We start from the raw sequence: 19,063 nt of genomic DNA on the forward strand, positions 1-19,063 counted from the left end.
CTAAAGTGCTCTTTCACCATCCCTCCTCAAAATACTGGACAAACAAGTAGATGGGTGGTTGCGTGTCTTTTTCTTTCCTCCAATGCAAGATCTACTTTCACGGTATCACCCAGGGATATCTACGACCTGGGACTTTTACAAATTGAGTTGTAGAAGATCTTGGAAATCTTTCACCACCACTAGGGCGGGAAGGTTTATGAAACAGACCCAAGCCAGGAAGGAAACCCAGGCTCGAGGGAGGGCTCCTACCCACCTTGGAGAAAGGCACCCCTCAGATCTCTATTCCACGCCCCACGGGCCATTTCTGGACCTAGCCATCTTCTGATCGCTGGCAGCGTGCTTTGCGGCTTGGCTGCGATCACAGCCTACGAATGCCAGCGGGCGCCGGGTCGGCCAGGAGCGAAAGGGACGTAGCTGGGGAGCAAGCTTCTCTCCTTTCCACATCACCCTCCAAACCCAGATCATCCACCCGCCTGCCTGCCGGGCTCCGGGGCTAGGAGGAGCTCTACGATTCCCCAAGTCTCTCGTGCGCTCTGGCTCGTAACTTCTCCCGCTTCCAAACTCCCAGGACGTGAACAGGCAGGAGAGTGAGCGGGGTACAAAGAAGTTTCCCCAAACACCTCCTACCCTCAATTCCGTAGGCGTCCCCTTTAAGGAGCCAGGCCCACCTCTTTCCCATTCACCTACTGGCTTTCCTTCCTGCCCGTCACTCTACCTTTAAGAATATTTCCTGTTTCTTCAACCCAACTTGCACACCTCCGCCCCCCGGCCCTCCTCATTGGGCCGCCTGAGGCCCGTTCCCTCCTAGGTTTTTTTCTCCCCCTCCGCCTGCTCCCGCCTCTCTAGCCTAGCCCAACGGGCATTCTGGCTTCTGATTGGCTGTGGCCGCAGCTTCCCTAGCACCGGATTGGTGATCTGAGTGGCAGGGGCGGGAGGGCGGCGCACCGAGGGTAGGCTGTCGGCGTGCCGAGCGGCGGCCGCGGGAGGGGCGGGGAGGGGCGGGGGGAGGGGGGCTGGGAAAGTTGAGGCCGCGCTGCCGCCGGGTCTCCGGCCTTGAGGGCTCGGACTCACAGGGGGCGGCGGTGGCCGCTGGAAGAGGCGGCGGGGGCGGGGGGAGAGGAGGGCCTGGGCCCGCGCTCCCCCAGCCCCGGAGGAGCCGGCGGCGGCGGGGGACCCAGAGGTGCAGCGGGGTGGTCAGACACCCCTGCCTTTCCCGCCTGGGATCATGACCCAGGCGGGGGCCACCGCCGCCGCCACCACCGCCACCACGGCGGCCGAGACCGTGCAGCCGGCGGGTGAGTGCGGTGGGACGGGCGGGGCGGGGGGTGGTGGGGGGAGCTGTCAGCCGGGGCGGGGGGCGGGGGCGGGGGCCGTGGCGGCGGAGGCGGCTCCGGGGGGCGGCCCCGGGCTCGGCTCCACCCACCCCCTCTGTGCTCCGGGAGGCCGGAGCTCTGCCCCGCTTGCCTCCTTCCTGGGACCCCCTTACAGTGGCCCAGTGTGGGCGCCGGTGGTGCCCGCGCCCTCTCCTCCCCGGCCTCCCCGCGATCCTGGGGTGCCAGGCCCGCGCGAGCCCTCCCGCCCCCCGCCCCCCGATGCGCGCGGGACGGGCGAGGCCCCGGGAGGTCCTGGGCGCGTAAGGAGCCGGGCAGCCACGTCCACCCCGGACGGCCCGGGCCACCTCGCTGGCCTCCTCCCGTCGCCCTGGGCTCCCCTCTCGCGGCCCCTCCGACTTTCCTTCGGACCCACTCTTCCCGAGTCAGGCGGCCTCCCTTGAACTCTTCCCCCTGCCCCCGTGGCCGGGGCTGGCGGGTTCTGGGGAGAAGCCCGTGGTTTGCCTTCTGAAATAGGAGTGGTGCAAGCCCCTGGCTAACTCGTGAAGTCGACTTCCACGTTTCCTGAAGAATCCCGAGAGTTCTCCCGCTCCCGCCCCACTCCGTCCTTCACCCCCTTCACGCTGGAACAGGGGCCTTTGCCTTCGCTCATTTATTTATCTTTGACTTCACGTGTATAATCTTCATCTGGGAATGAGTCTACCAACCTAACTGCTAAATCCTAAATAATCATTCGGAAGAGATCTCTCTCATTAAGATGGTGGTGACCTAACACCACATACAAAGCAACAAAGTTGGGGTCAGTGTTGCAGGTAAAGAAGAGAGTTGTTTGCTTATAAACTGTGTACAGATTCGTGTTTATTCGTTCTTTCTTTCCTTTTTTTTTGTTTTTTTCTGTGTGCCTGTACTAGTCCTTGAACCCTGATACTGTCCTTTAGCTTTTTTGCTCAAAGCTGGTGCTATCTCTACTGGACCATGCCTATAGTCCCAGATACATAGGAAGCTGAGATCTGAGGATTACCATTCCGAGGCAGATTAGGCAGAGAAGTCTGCTGAGACTCTGCCTCCAGTTAACCACCAGTTGGTTAAACTCGAGCTACAAGTAATATCTCAACCACTTGTGGCTCCAGTGGGAGGGTGCTGGACTTGAGCAAAAAAAGCACAGAGGAAGGTGCCCAGGCCCTGACAGTTCAAGCCCCTGTACACACACATACACACACACACCCGCACACACACACAGGAGGAGTAGAAAAACAGCTTAGATTTGGCATAGTCATTTTTCTAGGTTGTCTGGACTGTCACAGAAGTAAAACTCTAACGTTGTAGACTAAACGATGAGTGAGCCAGTCACATAGGAGAAGTTGGTGGGTTATTTTCTTATTTTCAGAGTTTAACCTATCAGCAAAGTAAAAGAAACATTCAGAAAACTGAGAATGTTTAACTCTGGTGTGAAGATAAGCTTTAATGGGTAATCAGCTCGGAAATGTTGCTTATAAACTAGGATTTAAATCAAATTTAGGTCTTAACCCTATTTCTTTTGTCTTACGGACCTGGATGTTAAAGTGACTATTCATTAGGATCACCTTTTGTGCCTCTAAATGTTAATGCCCAGGCCATCTTCCCTCCTTTGAGATGCATTTTACTGAGAAAGGAAGAGTGACCAGGCACATATCTTCCCAGGTTCTCTAGGTGATTTGATTCAGCAGCCAGCACTGAGAACTGACATAACTCTAGACCAGTGTTCACATGCATTGCCTTGCACTGTCCTTCCCTGCTCCAAATCAGGCCTGAACTTGTATCCAAAGCCCCCGCCCCTCATCCCATGAGTGCCTAGTAAATCCCTGTTTTTGTTAACATTAGCATCTCTCAGAATATAGGCTCTTGCAATTTCGCTCAGTACCAATAAGTTTTCATTATTAAGGTTTCTCTGAACCTTTATACTGTGTATTGTTAATTCATTTTTGTTCCACTACTGGAGCTTGATCTCAGCCCAGTTGCTACCCTGAACTTTTTTTTTTTTTTCCCTTAAGGCTAACATCTACCAGCTGAGCCACAGCTCCATTTCTGGCTTTTAGTGGTTAGGTGGAAATTGGACGGCCATGTATGTTTAGAAGATTCCCTTCATGTGATAGTATGCACTGGCTTAATTTTTTTAATGTCTATATTTGTTTCATTTTATTCAAATGCAATGACAAAGCATATTTTATTTTCTGGCTTTAATGGTTATTTTTCTTGGTCATGGGGCTTGAACTCGGCTTGGGCTCTGTCCCTGATCTCTTCAGCTAAGGCTACACCAGACTTCCAGCCCCCACGGCCCCTGTGTGTGACTTACATTATATTCCTCAGTGCCATTGTAATGTGGCAGAGCTAAAATTTCATCACCAAAGAAATTATATTCTCCTGATCTTTGTAGTCCTCGGACTTAACTTGGAATTTGTCACCAATAGACGCTTCATTACATGAATAATTGACTGCTATGCTAAATATTATACAAAGATAACTGCAAGCATCTCTTAACGTTCGTAAATTTGGCATTTATTAGCTTTGGTACTTAATACCATGCCTTATATTTCTACTATGGACTTTTTTTTTTGGTCAGTCATAGGGCTTGAACCTGAGTTCTGAGCTTTTTGCTGAAGGATAGTACTCTACCACTTTGAGCCACTTCTGGTTTTCTTGGAGATAATTGGAGATAAAAGTCTCTTGGACTTTCCAGCTGGCTTTCAACTGTGATCCTTAGGTTTCAACCTCCTGAGTAGCTAGGATTACAAGTGTGAGCCATTGGTGACAGGCTTGTTATGGACTTTTAGAGGATTAGTAGACAAAGTTATTTGTGACCAGCCCCTTAAATATGTTACCTTCTATCTGTTTTACACCTTGAGTATTTTCCTCTGAGCTTATTATCCATAAAATATTTGTGAATCTCTTGTTAAGAGAAAACTGCTAACTGTCCAGTTGGGTAATTTTTCTTTTTCTTATTAAATTTTCCATATGGGTGCAATTGAACTACTTCAGGAGACTAGATCTTTTAATTAGATCAGTAGGGCATAATATGTTACTCTTATTAATGTGCTAATACTGTGTTTTTAATTCAGTTCATCAAGTATTTATTGAGTACTTAACATATGTACAACCATTAGGTACTAAAGAGAATACAGAAATAGTAAGTGGTGAACTCAGCTCCTAAGAACTTTTAGGGGAGATTGGAGTACACTCAGATAATTAAGGGATTCAGTGCTCAGATAAGGAATTCATTAGATGCTAAATTAAATAAAAGTGCCTAAAATCTGTGATATGATTATTGATAATGAAAAATTAGGAATACCCTTTTGGATACTGTTTCAGAAGCTATCTTATTATATCCTTATTGAGTACAAATTGTCAAGAACACAAGTATGAAAGATGTGATTTCTACTACTTAGAAGCTTATAGTCTGTGAGAAAGCTATTAAGTTCATAAAGTATATTTCATTGAAACATGATGTTTGGAACTATGAATGAGGATGTCTAGTCTAACTTTAAGGATTGTCTTTGACAGTTAAATGTGTTATGTAAATAATTTAAAAGTTTTAAAGAATATAATAGGAGTACCCAGATGGAAAGTTGGTGTGAGTATTCCATCTAAAATAGCAGCAACAGAAATGTGGAAGTGAAAAACAGCAAATAGATTGATATGAATAGAAGTGAGGGTGAATATGAAAGAGCATCGATGTTCAAGTCACACAGATGGGGTTCGTAAACTTTTATTCCTGAGCAGTGTAAACCTTTGTCTCTGTAGGATAGCAGTAATCTCTTGGTAATTTTCTTGCTAGTCTTGATATAAAAGTTGTATAGGATTCTCCCACTTCCTTGTAATCTCTCTCACTCTCTCTCTCTGTCTCTCTTTGTGTGTGTCTCTATCTCCCCCACACACACACATACACACATATGCACTGTGTCTCTTTGTCTCTTTCTTTCTCTAACTCTTTTCCCCTTGCTTTGTAGTACTGGGGTTTGAACTTAAGAGCCTTTTCTAGTCAGGGGCTTTACACCACACTGAGCCATTTCTTTTTTTTTTTTTGCCAGTCCTGGGCTTGAGCTCAGGGCCTGAGCACTGTCCTTGGACTTTCTCAAGTCTAGAGCTCTACCACTTGAGCCTCAGCACCACTTCTGGCTTTTTTCTATGTATGTGGTACCGAGGAATCGAACCTGAGTCTTCATGAATGCTAGGCAAACACTTTAACCACTAGGCCAAACTCCTGACCCTAACACTGAGCCATTTCTACGAGCTTACTCCCTTTGGGGGTCACTGGTTATTTTTGAAATAAGGTCTCAATGCCCTCCCAAGCCTTGTGCCTGGTCTACCTGTTTTAGGCTCCGTTTCCTAGCTAGGATGTCAAACCCATATAACCATGCCCAATATTTTTCATTGTGGTGTAGAGTATTTCAGACTTTTCTGTCTCAAATATCCTGGACCCTCCAATCTCAGCTTCCTACCTGGCATAGGTGATAGAAACTCACCACTATTCCCAGATATTAGTTGAGAAAGAGTCCCATTTTTTTTTTTTTGTTGTTGTTGTTGTTGTTGTTTTCTTTTGGCCTGTTCTGGCCTCAGCTGCAGGCTTCCCATTCTCAGCCTTCCAGGTAGGTGGATTACAGACCTGAGGCACCCACTGGCACCTGGTATAATTTCTTGTCTATTGCCTGGTACAGTCAGCTTTACTTCTCAATTCATAAAGTCATTATTGGGTCTGCTGGGGAAAGAATGATCATGTTAAGTGTTATTTTCTGAAACAGCAGAAGCCACAGAGAAGAGACAGAGAAAAAAAAATATTCACGGTGAAATCATGAAAGGTCAGACTTGTACCTGCAAACCTCTTGTAGGTTACAATTCTCTTTAGTCACAAGCAACAGAAATTGCCAGACATGTGGTGCAGACTTGCAGTCCCATCAGCTTAGAGGTGGAGAGAGGAGAAAGTGAGTCACTAACTACTTGAGACCAGTCAGAGCAGCTTAGCAAAAAACCCTATTTCAGAACAAGCCAAAAACCAAAACTGAACCCCACCTTAAACAGACAACAGTGTTCATGGACAGATACTGGATAAGTTCACAGAAATGAAAGGGGGGGGGGAAAAAGGTAAAATAAGGAAGCCTTGTGAAGATCTGAGAGTGTTAGGTTCACTCAGCCCCAGTCAGCAGTCAGCTTTCCAACTTATGCCAGTCTTATTAGTTAACCCTTTGTATACCTCAGAGGTGCACGCATGTATAAAGCCCCATTGGAACTCAAGAATAAGACAGAGAAGCTCTCCAAAGGAGAATCAAGATATTATTGCAGACAGCCTAAGCCACAGCATTCCCTACAAATTCATTGGATTTGGCAGTGGGTGGTCTTATAGTGGCTGTGAGTTTTGCGAGTTTTTTTTTGTTAAATCAAAGTCAAATGACAGCTGGTTGAAGAGTAAACAAAATTGAAGAAGAGGGGATAGGTTAAGTGTAAACTAGTTGTTCAGGAAGCGTCATGGATGAGAGGAAGAAGGAACAAACACCTAGAGGGAATTAGGGTCAGGAAAAATTGTTTTAGCCCTTTAGATGCACAAATGAATAATGATGTCTTTTAATGAAAAAAGACCAATAGGAGCCAGGCACTGTGTGGCTCACCCCTATAATCCTAGCTTCTCCGGAGGCTGAGATCTGAAAATCATGGTCCAAAACCATTAACCATGCAAAAGCCAGAATTGGAGCTGTAGCTTAAGTGGTAGAGTGTTAGCCTTGACCAAAAAAGTTCAAGGACAGTGCCAGGCCCTGAGTTCAAGCCCCATGATCACACACACACACACACACACACACACACACACACACACACAAATGGAAGATTAAATAACACAGTGAGAGAAAAGAGATATAGGTAACAAGTTTACTAAGTAGTGAGAGTGATGAGAGTCCAGAGTATTACGAAGAAGGTTGAAAAATACTAGGAAAGATTTACTAGAGGACAGATTTGAACTGGACTTTAAGGTTTGGTAGGAAGTGAAAGCAGAACAAAATGAAACTGTTATTCCAGTGGGACAGTTGTGTGAATCAGCTGAAGTGCTTGGAACAGAATCTGAATGGGAGCAAAGGGAAAAATAGATGGCATGTCAGCTAGTTAACTTGATCTATGTGTTGTGCTGGGTGAAAGTGGGCATTTCAGACTGGCCAGTGAAGAAGACAGAGTCATGAAATGCAGGATTCAGATCCTCTATGGCAGTAGTTGTGGAAATAGTACAGTTATCCCTGAGCCTTTTTGCTCAAGGTTAATGGTGTACGACTTTGAGCCACAGCTCCACTTCTGGTTTTCTGGTGGTTAATTGGAAAGAAGAGTCTCACAGACATTCCTGCTGGGCTGACCCTGAACCAGGATTCTCAGACCTCAGCATCCTAAGTAGCTAGGAGCCACTAGCCACCAGAAAACCATGGAACATTTATTCCAGCATTTTCCACAGATACAAAAACATTAAAGATACTGAAACATTAGCGTGTACTTACATATAACTTATGCACACTCAACTTTAAATTGTCTCTAAATTACTTATACTTAATATATTTAAATATTATAAAAAATATAGTCACATAATGTGAGGGCAGCTTACATTCCAAGAAACATATCATTAGATGATTTTGTCGTTGTGTGAATGTCCTGTGTGCTTACACAAACCTATATGATATAGCCCTCTACACACTGAAGCTATATGCCATAGATTGTTTTCCTATAAGCTACAGCTAGTACACTGTATTACTGATAGGAATACTGTAGGCATTTGTAACCCAGTGGCATTTGTATGTCGGAACACATCTAAACAGAAAATATACAGAAGAAAAACTACAAGGCAATGGATTTCTCAGGGGACCACAGTCATACTTGCAGACTGTCATTAACCAAAAAAAAAAAAAGTTAAACAGTATGTGGCAGAATCTGTTTCTCTCTCTGTTTCTGTCTCTCTCCCTCCCTCCCCTCCCTCCCTCCCTCTCACACACACACACCAACACACTGTACTTAAGTTTTGAATAGCCAAGGCCGTCCCCAAAGTTGGCAGCCTTTCTGCCTCAGTGTCCAGATTATAGGTATGCACTGCCACACTCAGCTAATACTGCATTGTTTGGAGATTAACCACAAAGGAAAAAAATCTAGACATGTTCAATACAATTTTTTCCAACTATTTGAAATGCAAGGTTAGTGCAGGTTATGGATGTGAAACCCTTATATTCAAAAGGCAATACCGTAGATTCTAGAGATTGAGAAGGATTAGAATTTTATTAATTGGAAGAAAAGATTGATGAGACAGAATGTAGAATTCACTGAATTATAGGAAAAGGATTGTGTTAAGCCAACTTGTAACAGAGCCTAAACTAAGGAGGTAATAGTAAGCGGAAAGAAACACACTGGATACTGATAGAATTTAGTAATTTTTTTGTTTCATGATATGGTTTTAGTGTCACTGATAAAAGGGAGGACTTTGAAGTTAAGTCTCTTAAGAGTTGAGGGAATGTAACATGTTCTACATCAACCTGTTCGTTTATTTTGAAATGACATGTTCTGAAAAGAGCTTTGCCTAGCCAAAGATGTGGAGCAAGATCAAAGCTGAAAAAAACCTTTATAAAAAGATAATGGCTTAGGGGAGGAACACAAAGGTGTAATGCCTTTGTGCCTCTGATCATATAAAATAATATTTACCAATATGAAAATATATATATATATAGTGTCTTCTACATAGGAAAAAAGGAAACTTTTAACATAAAGTAAATAGCAAATAGGTGAGAGTACTGAAACTATCAATTCAAATGAGAAAGAAAAAAGAAGGTTTTATAATAGAGAAAGAGGATGCAGACATGGAAAAAGAAGACAATTTAGGCTAGAGCATTTGAAGAAAAGGAGAAGACAGCAACCTTAAATGCTTCTGGAAGTAGACTGATAATAGATAAAAGATATTTGATTTGGTCAAAACCATGTCTGGCCTCCAAGAAAGCACTTTTGGGTTGCCTGGGCTTAGAGAGGAATGGAAAAAAAAAATTTTTTTTTTGGTTGGTTATGGGGCTTGAACTCCGGGTCTGGGCGCTGTCCCTGAGCTCTTCAGCACAAAGCTTTGAGCCACAGCACCACTTCCAAGGATTGGGATTAGAAGAAAGTTCACAGGGGAAGCAAAATAGGAAGGAATGGAAATTAGAAAAGGGCAGTAAATTCTTGTTTAATGTGAGGGAAATCTTTAGAGTTTGAAAGTTAAAGATAGACAGTGAAAGACGAAATAAAAATTTTTAGAGATGAGTTAGCTTTAGGGGCTTATGGAGGATTAAAGGACAGGTATATAAACATAGTGAGGGTAAATAAAGATAAATCCCAGTTAAAAAACTTACTAGTTATCTTCATCTTCATAGTTAGTCCTGCCATGTATTAGGTACTTTGCTAGAGACATTAAATGTATTATAAACTCATAAAGTTTTCTCTGAGACTGGTGATTCTTCCCCAGTTTTAAATGTGAAGATGCTGAAATTTATAGGATAAAAATTTCAAAACCATATAGTAGATGTCCCCTTTGAGATGACAATAAAGGCTGTCCCAGTCGGACTACACACTGTTCATTTATTGGTGTGGGGTGAAGGATACATTGCGTCTCAACAATAGATTTATTAATGGTTTCAGTGATTGTGCTTTAGAATCATTTTTACAAGCTTTCTATTTTGTTTGTTTGTTTATTTATTTATTTATTTTGCCAGTCCTGAGGTTGAGCTCAGGGCTTGAGCACTGTCCTTGGACTTTCTCCAGGCTAGCACTCTACCACTTGAGCCTCAGCACCACTTCCAGCTTTTTGCTATGTATGTGGGGTACAGAGGAATCGAACCCGGGTCTTCGTGCATTGCATGGTAGGCAAGCACTCTACCACTAGGCCAAACTCCTGGCCCTATTTTGTTTCTATGGAGTTTCTATATTACTTGGGCTGCTTTGAACTTCTGGCTCAAGAGGTCCTTTTGTCTCAGCCTCCTGAACATCTGGGAATACTTGCCACTCACTGTATGCAGCTCCATTTTAGGAGCTTTAAAAAGTTTCCAGACAAACATGGTGGTACACTCTTGTAAACCAACACTCAGGAAACTGAGGCAGGAGGATCATGAGTTCAAAGCCAGGTCTTGATCTCTATGTAATGAGATCCTGTCTCAAAAAAGTGTGCAGCAGTAGTTTATACTTAGAATTCCAGCAACTCAGCAGTCTGAGATCTGAGGATCATGATTCAAAACCAGCTCAGGTAGGAAAGTCCAGGAGACTCTGACTCCCTTCTCCCCCCTCCCCAAAAAAAGAAAGGGAGATATAGAGCTATTGCTCAACAAATAGAATGTTATCTTTGAGCAAAAGAAGTTTAGGGACAAGGCTCAGGCCCTGAGTTCAAACTCCATGACCAGCACCAAAACAAACAAAAAAACAGTTCTGCACACTATCCTTCAGTCAACAAATTTTGAGTATCCATTGTGTTTAATATTGTTCTAGATACTTAGAAAACTATGTCAGTAAATGAAACACACTCAAGGAAAATATACATACTGAATCAATCTCTGCAAATGAATCTCTGGAGACTCAAGAATTATTCAGGTTTTATAATTACTGCTGTGCTAGTGAGTGATGAAAGTCAGACTCCGATGCTGAGTGTGACTTTTGTGTGTGTGTGGAATTAATTCTTCTTTTTTTAATTTATTGTGTAGAGGCGTTAGTAATATTTGCCAGATAGAAGGGGCATTACTTCTCACAAATTGATACTCCTCATATTTTTGTCCCCATTTCCCTCCCTCATCCCCTTCCAATCATCTTGTTTTCTCCCCTTCCTTTTTCTATTTCAAATAAACAAATAGATGTATATACGATATACCAGGTATCAAAGTCAGATACTGTAACAATGTGGAATTAACCAAAGTGCTACAAAAGAGAAGAAAAATAACATACATTATGAACAACAATCACATAACATAAAGCTCTTGTTTCCATATCCTGGAGATCCTTTCATTTAGCCTCATCCTATATGGCCTTATGTATCTAGGTTTTGACCTTGAGGTAAAAGCAGATACCCCGAAAACTTTACAAGAAGGAATAGGAGATACACTAGGTCTCCTTGGCACAGGTTGAAACTCTCTTAATAAAGACCCAGAAACACAACAAATTAAAGAAAGTTTAACAAAAGGGACTACATTAAACTGCAGAGCTTCTGTTTGGCAAAGGACATAGCTAGCAAGTTAAATAGAAAGCCCACAGAGTGGGAGAAGATCTTCACTAGCCATACAACTGAGTATGACTTATAGTGAACCTCCACACTCAGATGGCACTCATCTGTAGTCAGTAGCAGAAACATTACTGTAAAGTACATGAGATCAAAGAGGTGGACTTTGAATTAGCTAATGCCAGTCTCAGTTATGCTACAGGGGAAGCTTATTAATGATTATAATGACAAATAATGTGTATAGATTTGCCTGTATTAGTTATCAAGTACCATTGTATTTTCAACAGACAACCGAACATACATTGTATTGGGCTTTTCTAAAGGAACTTAAACATGTATGATACCAGTTGATCCTTAAAAGAACCCTGCAAGTGTTATGAGTGAGCCATTTTGGAATCACTTCACATAGAAAAGTAAGTGGAAGTACTAGAAGCCATGTTTCTCACAATCAATGAAAGATATTGCAAATCACTACAGGAAGAGCACCATTCTGAGCACTTAGTGCTGGTTTGGGACAGAAGATAAAGGTATAATCTCATGGCTATTTTAATGTAGGTAGATAACAGAAATGAGAATAGGTAATTTTGTCTATATGGGTTAGTATATTTGCTAGCTCTCTCTGTAGAGAGGAACTCAAAACAATAATGTCACTAGCAATGAGTACACATAGCATTCAGAAGTCCCTGGCAAAGATAGATGGGAAGTTGGTAGGTGATCAAATACGTTAAGACTTTTATAGTGAAAGAAAAATGAACCATAGATACAATTTTTCAATGGAGGGAAACATTAAAATTTTAATATGTTGACTTTCTGTATCTGGAGGTTCTGTATCCACAGATTGACCATTCATTGAAAACATTTTAGAAAAGCAAGTTGCAGCAAATATTTATACAGCACATGATTCTAGATATTATAAGCAATGTAGAGATTATTATAATATGCAGAGAGACATACTTAGGTTGTATGCAAATTCTACAACTTGTATGTATGGACAGTGTGTGTGTGTGTGTGTGTGTGTGTGTGTGCGTGTGCGTGTGCACGCATGCGCGCACGTGCATGTGCATGTGTGCTTATGTCAGTACTGAAGTTTGAACTCAGGGCCTGGGTACTGTAGCTTAGTTTTTGTGCTTGAAGTAACACCTAACACTTGAACCACAGCTCTGCTTCTGGCTTGTTGGTATTAAGTTGGAGGTAAGAGTCACAGACTTTCCTACCTGGGCTGGCTTTGAACTGTAGCAGATCCCTGCTTCCCTGCTAGGATTATAGACATGAGCCACCAATGGGTTTGCCCTGTCTGTAAACTGAGGTTTAGGACTTCATTATATGAATAGGTGTGGAATGCAGGGGTGAACACACAATCTGACTCTCATAGATAAAAGATGTGTTATCACTGTATTGTATAATGGAAATACTAGATTGATGCTGTAGTTCCAAAGGACATAAGAGCTGGGACCCAATGGTTCCTGAGTGCTACTCAGGAGACTGAAATATGAAGATTTTGATGTTAAGCCAGTCCTGGCAAGAAAGTCTGTAAGACTCTTATCCTCAGTAAACCACCAAAAAGCTGAAAGTGGAATTACGATTCATGTTCTAATGGTAGAGGGCTATCTTGAGCACAAAAACTCAGAGACAGTGCCAAGGCCCTGAGTTCATTCCCCAGGATCAGCACAAAGTAGGGGGTAGAGCTTAGTGGTAGAGTACTCACCTTGTAGCTTTTTTTTTTTTCTTTTTTTTTTTTTTTGCTAGTCCTTGGCTTGAGCTCAGAGCCTGAGCATTGTCCTTGGGCTTTCTCAAGGCTAACACTCATCTACTTGAGCCACAGCACCACTTCTGGCTTTTTTGTATGTTTGTGGTACCAAGGAATCAAACCCAAGTCTTCATGTTTGCTAAGCGAGCACTTGTACCCCTCGGCCAAACTCCCAGCCCCTTGCCTTGTAGCTTTAAGGCTTGGTTCCATTGTCAGCACAGCAAAACAAAACAAGGCAAGTTTTTTGTTTGTTTGTTTTTGCTTTTTTGTGTGTGCTAGTTTTTATTTTTCATAGGAAAAACAGAGGCCTGTACATAAATACAAGCAAGAAATGTCGAAACTACATTCTATAAATCTGAGTATTGTCAAATAGTATTCTTTTAAAAATCTAACATCAATAATCTTTTTTTCTCTTATAAATATTATAGCTTTGATTTATTCAATTCTTGTTAGTGTATTTCTCTGAGAGTTCTGACTTCAGTCTTGGAAAAATAGGATAGAATAGTATTTTTACATTTTTTTACACAAAGCATAAGTGATTTAATCATGTCATATTTAAAGGTGGATAAAGGAGTCCATTTTCACATGATCCCTGAGTACATTAGGTAGGAAAGGTAATATAGAATAATATTTATAATCTATTGTTTCTGCTGGAAACAACTGGAGTCAAAATATGTTTTATGTTTTCTTAAAAGGCCTTTTGGGGCTGGGAGTTTGGCCTAGTAGTAGAGTGCTTGCCTAGCATGCATGAAGACCCGGGTTCGATTCCTCAGTACTATATACATAGAAAAAAGCCAGAAATGGTGCTGAGGCTCAAGTGGTAGAGCTCTAGCCTTGAGAAAGTCCAAGGACAGTGCTCAGGCCCTGAGCTCAAGCCCAGGACTGGCAAAAAAAAAAAAAAAGGGCTTTTGAAGTCATTGAGTGTTTTCTAATACATTGTGACATAACTACATTAATTATTAACTTCTTACAAAGAAGCATCCTTTTGCAAAAAATGGAAGCAAATTCTTATGATTAAGAAAAAAAGAAAGAAGAATGTACACACCAGTCTTCTAAAGTCTGCATTCTTACCTTCTCACATCTTTTTTTCTATTTAGGGGTGATGCAATCCCATTCTAAAAGCTCAGGGCCTGAGTACTGTCCTTGGACTTTCTCAAGGCTAGAGCTCTACCCCTTGAGCCACAGCACCACTCCTGGCTTTTTTTCTATATATGTGGTGCCAAGGAATCGAACCCAGGTCTTCATGCATGCTAGGCAAGCACTTTAACCACTAGGCCAAACTCCTGGCCCTCCAAAAACTATTTTTATATAGGCTAATGAAGTTGCTTTTGCTTTTTTAAAAAATTGAATATGGTTTTTTTTTTTCAGATAATCCAGTATAATATGATGACATTTAATCAGTCTCTTTTTGATAAACCTTTTAGGATATTTTCTTGTGTTTTACTACTCCGAACAGCATTGCAATAAATGTCTTTTTGTTCTTATACAAATATACCTATAGGGTAGATTTCTATTTGTTGCTATATCAAAGAATTGTGTTTTTGTGGACCAATTATGGGGTGTCAAGAAGGTCAATCTGAGCTCTTTTGCCCCTGGCCTTGTGCATAGGCAAGGCTGCCCTGGCAGACAGGACTAAAGTAAGAGGAGATGTTAGGGGCACAGAGGGTATAAGATATGGGGTGATGGGGTGGTTATTCATATCGAAAGAGTGGTACTGCTGTGTTCTCAGAGGAAAGTAAAAATTACTAGAACTGTAAGTGTGGAAAGCTTTTTTTGCCAGTCCTGAGCTTGAGCTCAGGGCCTAAGTACTGTCCTTGGGCTTTCTCAAGGCTAGAGCTCTACCACTTGAGCCTCAGCACCACTTCCAGCTTTTTTCTATGTATGTGGTACCAAGGAATCGAACCCAGGTCTTCATGCTTGCTAGGCAAGCACTCTACCACTAGGCCAAACTCCCAGCCTGGAAAGCATTTTATACTATTTGAATTATATGTGTCATGTCATTTTAGTGTGATAGTAATATGTGAATAGGTAATTGCTTAGGCATATTTTGGAAAGTATATGGACTTTTAGTCATTTTGTTTTAAAATTTTCTTCAGAGAACAAGAATTATTTGTGTCTTTTTATTACTTACTTGTTTGATTTATTTATTTTTAGTTCTAGTACTGGGGCTTGAACTCAGAACTTGGGAACTCTCTATTGGCTTTTTTATTCAAGACTGACACTCTAGCATTTGAGCCATGCCTCCACTTCTGGATTTTTGTTGGTTAGTTAGAGGTAAGGGTCTTGTGGATTTGTCTTTCCTGGGTTGCTTTGAATCTTGATCCTTAAATCCTCCTGAGTAACTAGAATTACAAGTGTGAACCACTCATGCTTGGTTGCAATTGATTTTTTTTTTTTTTTGCCAGTCCTGGGCTTGAGCTCAGGGCCTGAGCACTGTCCTTGGACTTTCTCAAGGCTAGAGCTCTACCACTTGAGCCTCAGCACCACTTCCGGCTTTTTTGTATGTATGTGGTACCAAGGAATCGAACCCAGGTCTTCGTGCATGCTAGGCAAGCACTTTAACCACTAGGCCAAACTCCCAGCCCTGCAATTTATTTTTTAAATAAGCCCTTAAACCTGAAGTTTTCTTTCAGTTTAGTTGTGAAGCAATTCTTTGGTAGAAGAATGTACAAGAATGAAGAAAAGGCCTAAAAATGCCACAAAATTTACAGAGGTTCCCCTGAAAAATGGGACTACAACAACACAAGTTTTCTATTTACTTTATACTTTCTAGACGCTTAGAAAATTCTTTTCTTTCCTTCTTTCCTTTTTTTTTTTCTTTTCTTCTTTTTGGTTGGTTATGGGGCTTGAAGTCAGGGCCTGGGCACTGTCCTTGAGCTTTTCTACTTAAGACTAGTGATCTACCATTTTTTTTTTTTTTTTTTTTGGTCCATCATAGGGTTTGAATTCTGTACCTGGGTGCTGTCCCTAAGTTCTTCGGCTCAAGACTAGTACTCTACCATTTTGAGCCACAGCACTACCTCCAGTTTTCTGATGGTTAAATGGAGATAAGAGTTTCATAAACTTTTGTGCCTGGGCTAGCTTTGAACCGTGATCCTCAGATCAACCTTCTGAGTAGCTAGGATTATAGTCATTAGCCACCAGCGCCCAACTGAAAAATACTTTTATACACACATGCACACACACACACACTACAATAAAAATTCCTTTGCACAATTAATGTCTGTTAATACCAAAATAAAAAACTAAACCTCTCCTGGCCCTCTGAAGCCTTATTTATCAAGTCTGAGGTGAATGACCTGAAAGTTGGCATTTTTTGGAGCGTATGCCATACACAGGTCTGAGGCTGTCTCCTAATACCATGCCTTTATGATGTCCTTGAGTACATTCTTAGGCTCCTAAAAGAGAAAAGATAGGAGGTTGAAGGGAAGGTAATTTTTAGAATTCAGGACAGATTTTTTTTTCCAGTCCTGGGGCTTGAGCTCAGGGCCTGAGCACTGCCCTTGGGTTTTCTCAAGGCTAGAGCTCTACCACTTGAACCACAGCATACTTCCCGCTTTTTTTTTGCTATGTGTAGTACCAAGGAATCAAACCCGGGTCTTCATGTATGCTCGGCAAGCACTCTACCATTAGGCTAAACTCCTGGCCTTGAGAACAGATCTTACTGTAAGGCATATATGAAGGACTTTAGGTAACCCATGGGACAATGACAAATCTCTTCCTGGGAGCCAACCACTGCCTGTAGGACCTCTATCTTTATGGGTGGAGCTTGGGAAACGCACTAAAAAGGGACTTTGGAGAGCAGCTGAACTCATTTGCTTTCAGATACTGGGGAGAATTCAGGATCATTCTGCAACCCACTAAAACTCCATCTGATGCCATGGGTTGCTGGCCCTCCCTCGAGCCATGTGCTGTTTATGGACACCTGGAGACTACAAACACTCATTGACTCTTTTTTCTCTTTCTCTCTTTCCCTGTCTCCCTCCCTCCCTCCCTCCTTCCCTGCCTGTCTCCCTCCCTTCCTTCTTTTTTGTAGTAAGAAGAAAACATAACCTATAGACCATCTTCTAGCAGAAGATGATAGATTTGAACCAGAGACGGGAGGTGTTGAAAGCCAGGAATCAAATCTGAAGAAACTGTACAAGTCCTTGGGTGAGAAATGTGACAGATTGTTGATGTATTCACTTACCTGTCCCACATTATCATTAGGTGATTATCTAATTTGTGTCCTTTGCTCGTAGCCCATAGGTACCCATCAGTACCTTCTTTACGGAAGAAGGATGGAATAGGAATAAGCTGCTGGAAGTCAGTTTTGACTACACATGTGTTTGTAGGCTGCTTCAGTCAGTACTTTCTGTCATCTCCTTCACTTTTTCTTTTTTTTGAGGGGGGGGGACTTTCCAAGACCCACCCTAGAGCTGGAGCCTGTGGTACCTCCTTAATACTCACTGCTAACCACCAGGCCTTCCTCTGTTGTGCTTTTCTTGCATTCTTTCTTGCCCTTCACACAGCAATACAGTGGTGGAGAGGAGTGTGGGAGGTACTGAGAAGTTAGGTACCTCACCCAGAAGCTGACAGATTTTAAATTCCTGCTTTCTGACTTGCTTGTGCCTGTTCCATTGTGGCGGGACAGCTACCCCAGCTTGGCAGGCATCTTCTGGAAGGTCATCAGTGCCTGGAATTTAAAAGCAATCAAAGTTTTCATTATGAAATTTTTTTAATCAGAGAAGAAAGGAATCATAATATTGCTGACCTTTCATAACTACAATGCTTTTGCCTCTGGATATGTATGTTCTCATTTTCCAATATTAATAGAAGTTTCATGCTCACATTTTAATGACTCTTAAATGATGAGACTTGTAGCAGCAAATGAGTGAATAAATGGTTGCTTGTGTATAGAATACTATATTTGTGCATGGGTCACTTGTTCCTCTTTCCTGTATTTTTATCAAGGAACTGCATTATTCTACAAGTTTATATTTTGTATAAACTCCAGTGTTATAAACAGAATGTATGCTGCCAATTCAAGTATGTTCTACTTGTCTTGCCAGGTTTTACTTAAAATCATATCTCTTTCAAACTTGTCTTGATTTCCAAGTGCATGTTGACCTTTTTCCCTTCCATTCTAGTCTGCTCAAGCAGTTTCTGACTCTACCTCACATTTGACATCCATCTGTTTTACACTCACTAGTCAAAATGAATTTTGTCCTGTCTGTCTGTCTGTCTGCCTGCCTGCCTGCTTGCATGCATGCCTGAATAGCTTGCTTGCTTCTTTCCTTCCTTCCTTTGTACATACCTATCTATTATGAGCTTTTGTAAGAGTCTCAGGTCCTTTTGTTCCTGGGCTGGCTGTGAACCTTGATCCTCAGATCTCAGCCTCCTGAGTAGTTAGGATTATAGACGTGAGCCACCGCACCCGGCATCTTTTCTTTCTTTGAGACAAGATTTCATTACATAAACCACTGTGCCTTGGAACTTGCTGTGTAATCCAGGCTGACCCTGATGCTTCAAGCCTTTGCTTCAAATGCATGTTTATGTCCTTGTCTTTTCTTTCATTTTGTTTTGTTTCTTTCTTCCTTCACTTCTTCCTTCCTTTTTTCCTTCCTTCCCTCCTCTCTCTTTTTCTGTCTCTCCTTGCTTTTCTTTCTTTCTCTTCCTTTTTTTTCTTTCTCTGTTTTTCTCTCTCTTTTTGGTCAGTGGTGGGGCTTGAACTCTGGACCTGGGCACTGTCCCTGAGCTCTTCAGCTCAAGGTTAGCACTCTACCACTTGAG

The 19,063-nt window shown here is 42.2% G+C and overlaps 1 protein-coding gene across 3 annotated transcripts in view; it reads left to right on the plus strand.

Moving 5' to 3' along the window:
- The first annotated feature begins 1,021 nt into the window (after positions 1-1,021).
- Positions 1,022-19,063, plus strand: part of Usf3 (upstream transcription factor family member 3) — a 36,386-nt gene continuing 18,344 nt past the window's right edge. For 2 of the 3 annotated variants that reach the window (XM_090346301.1, XM_090346319.1), the window contains exons 1-2: positions 1,022-1,295; positions 17,328-17,443. The gene's annotated coding sequence lies outside the window, so the exon portion shown is untranslated. The remainder of the gene's footprint in view (positions 1,296-17,327; positions 17,444-19,063) is intronic. The other variant, XM_090346310.1, reaches the window with a different exon arrangement.

The sequence above is a fragment of the Megascapheus bottae genome, chromosome 1 (genome assembly GCF_031878675.1).
Source record: "Megascapheus bottae isolate mThoBot1 chromosome 1, mThoBot2.hap1, whole genome shotgun sequence".
NCBI classification, from domain to species: domain Eukaryota; kingdom Metazoa; phylum Chordata; class Mammalia; order Rodentia; family Geomyidae; genus Megascapheus; species Megascapheus bottae.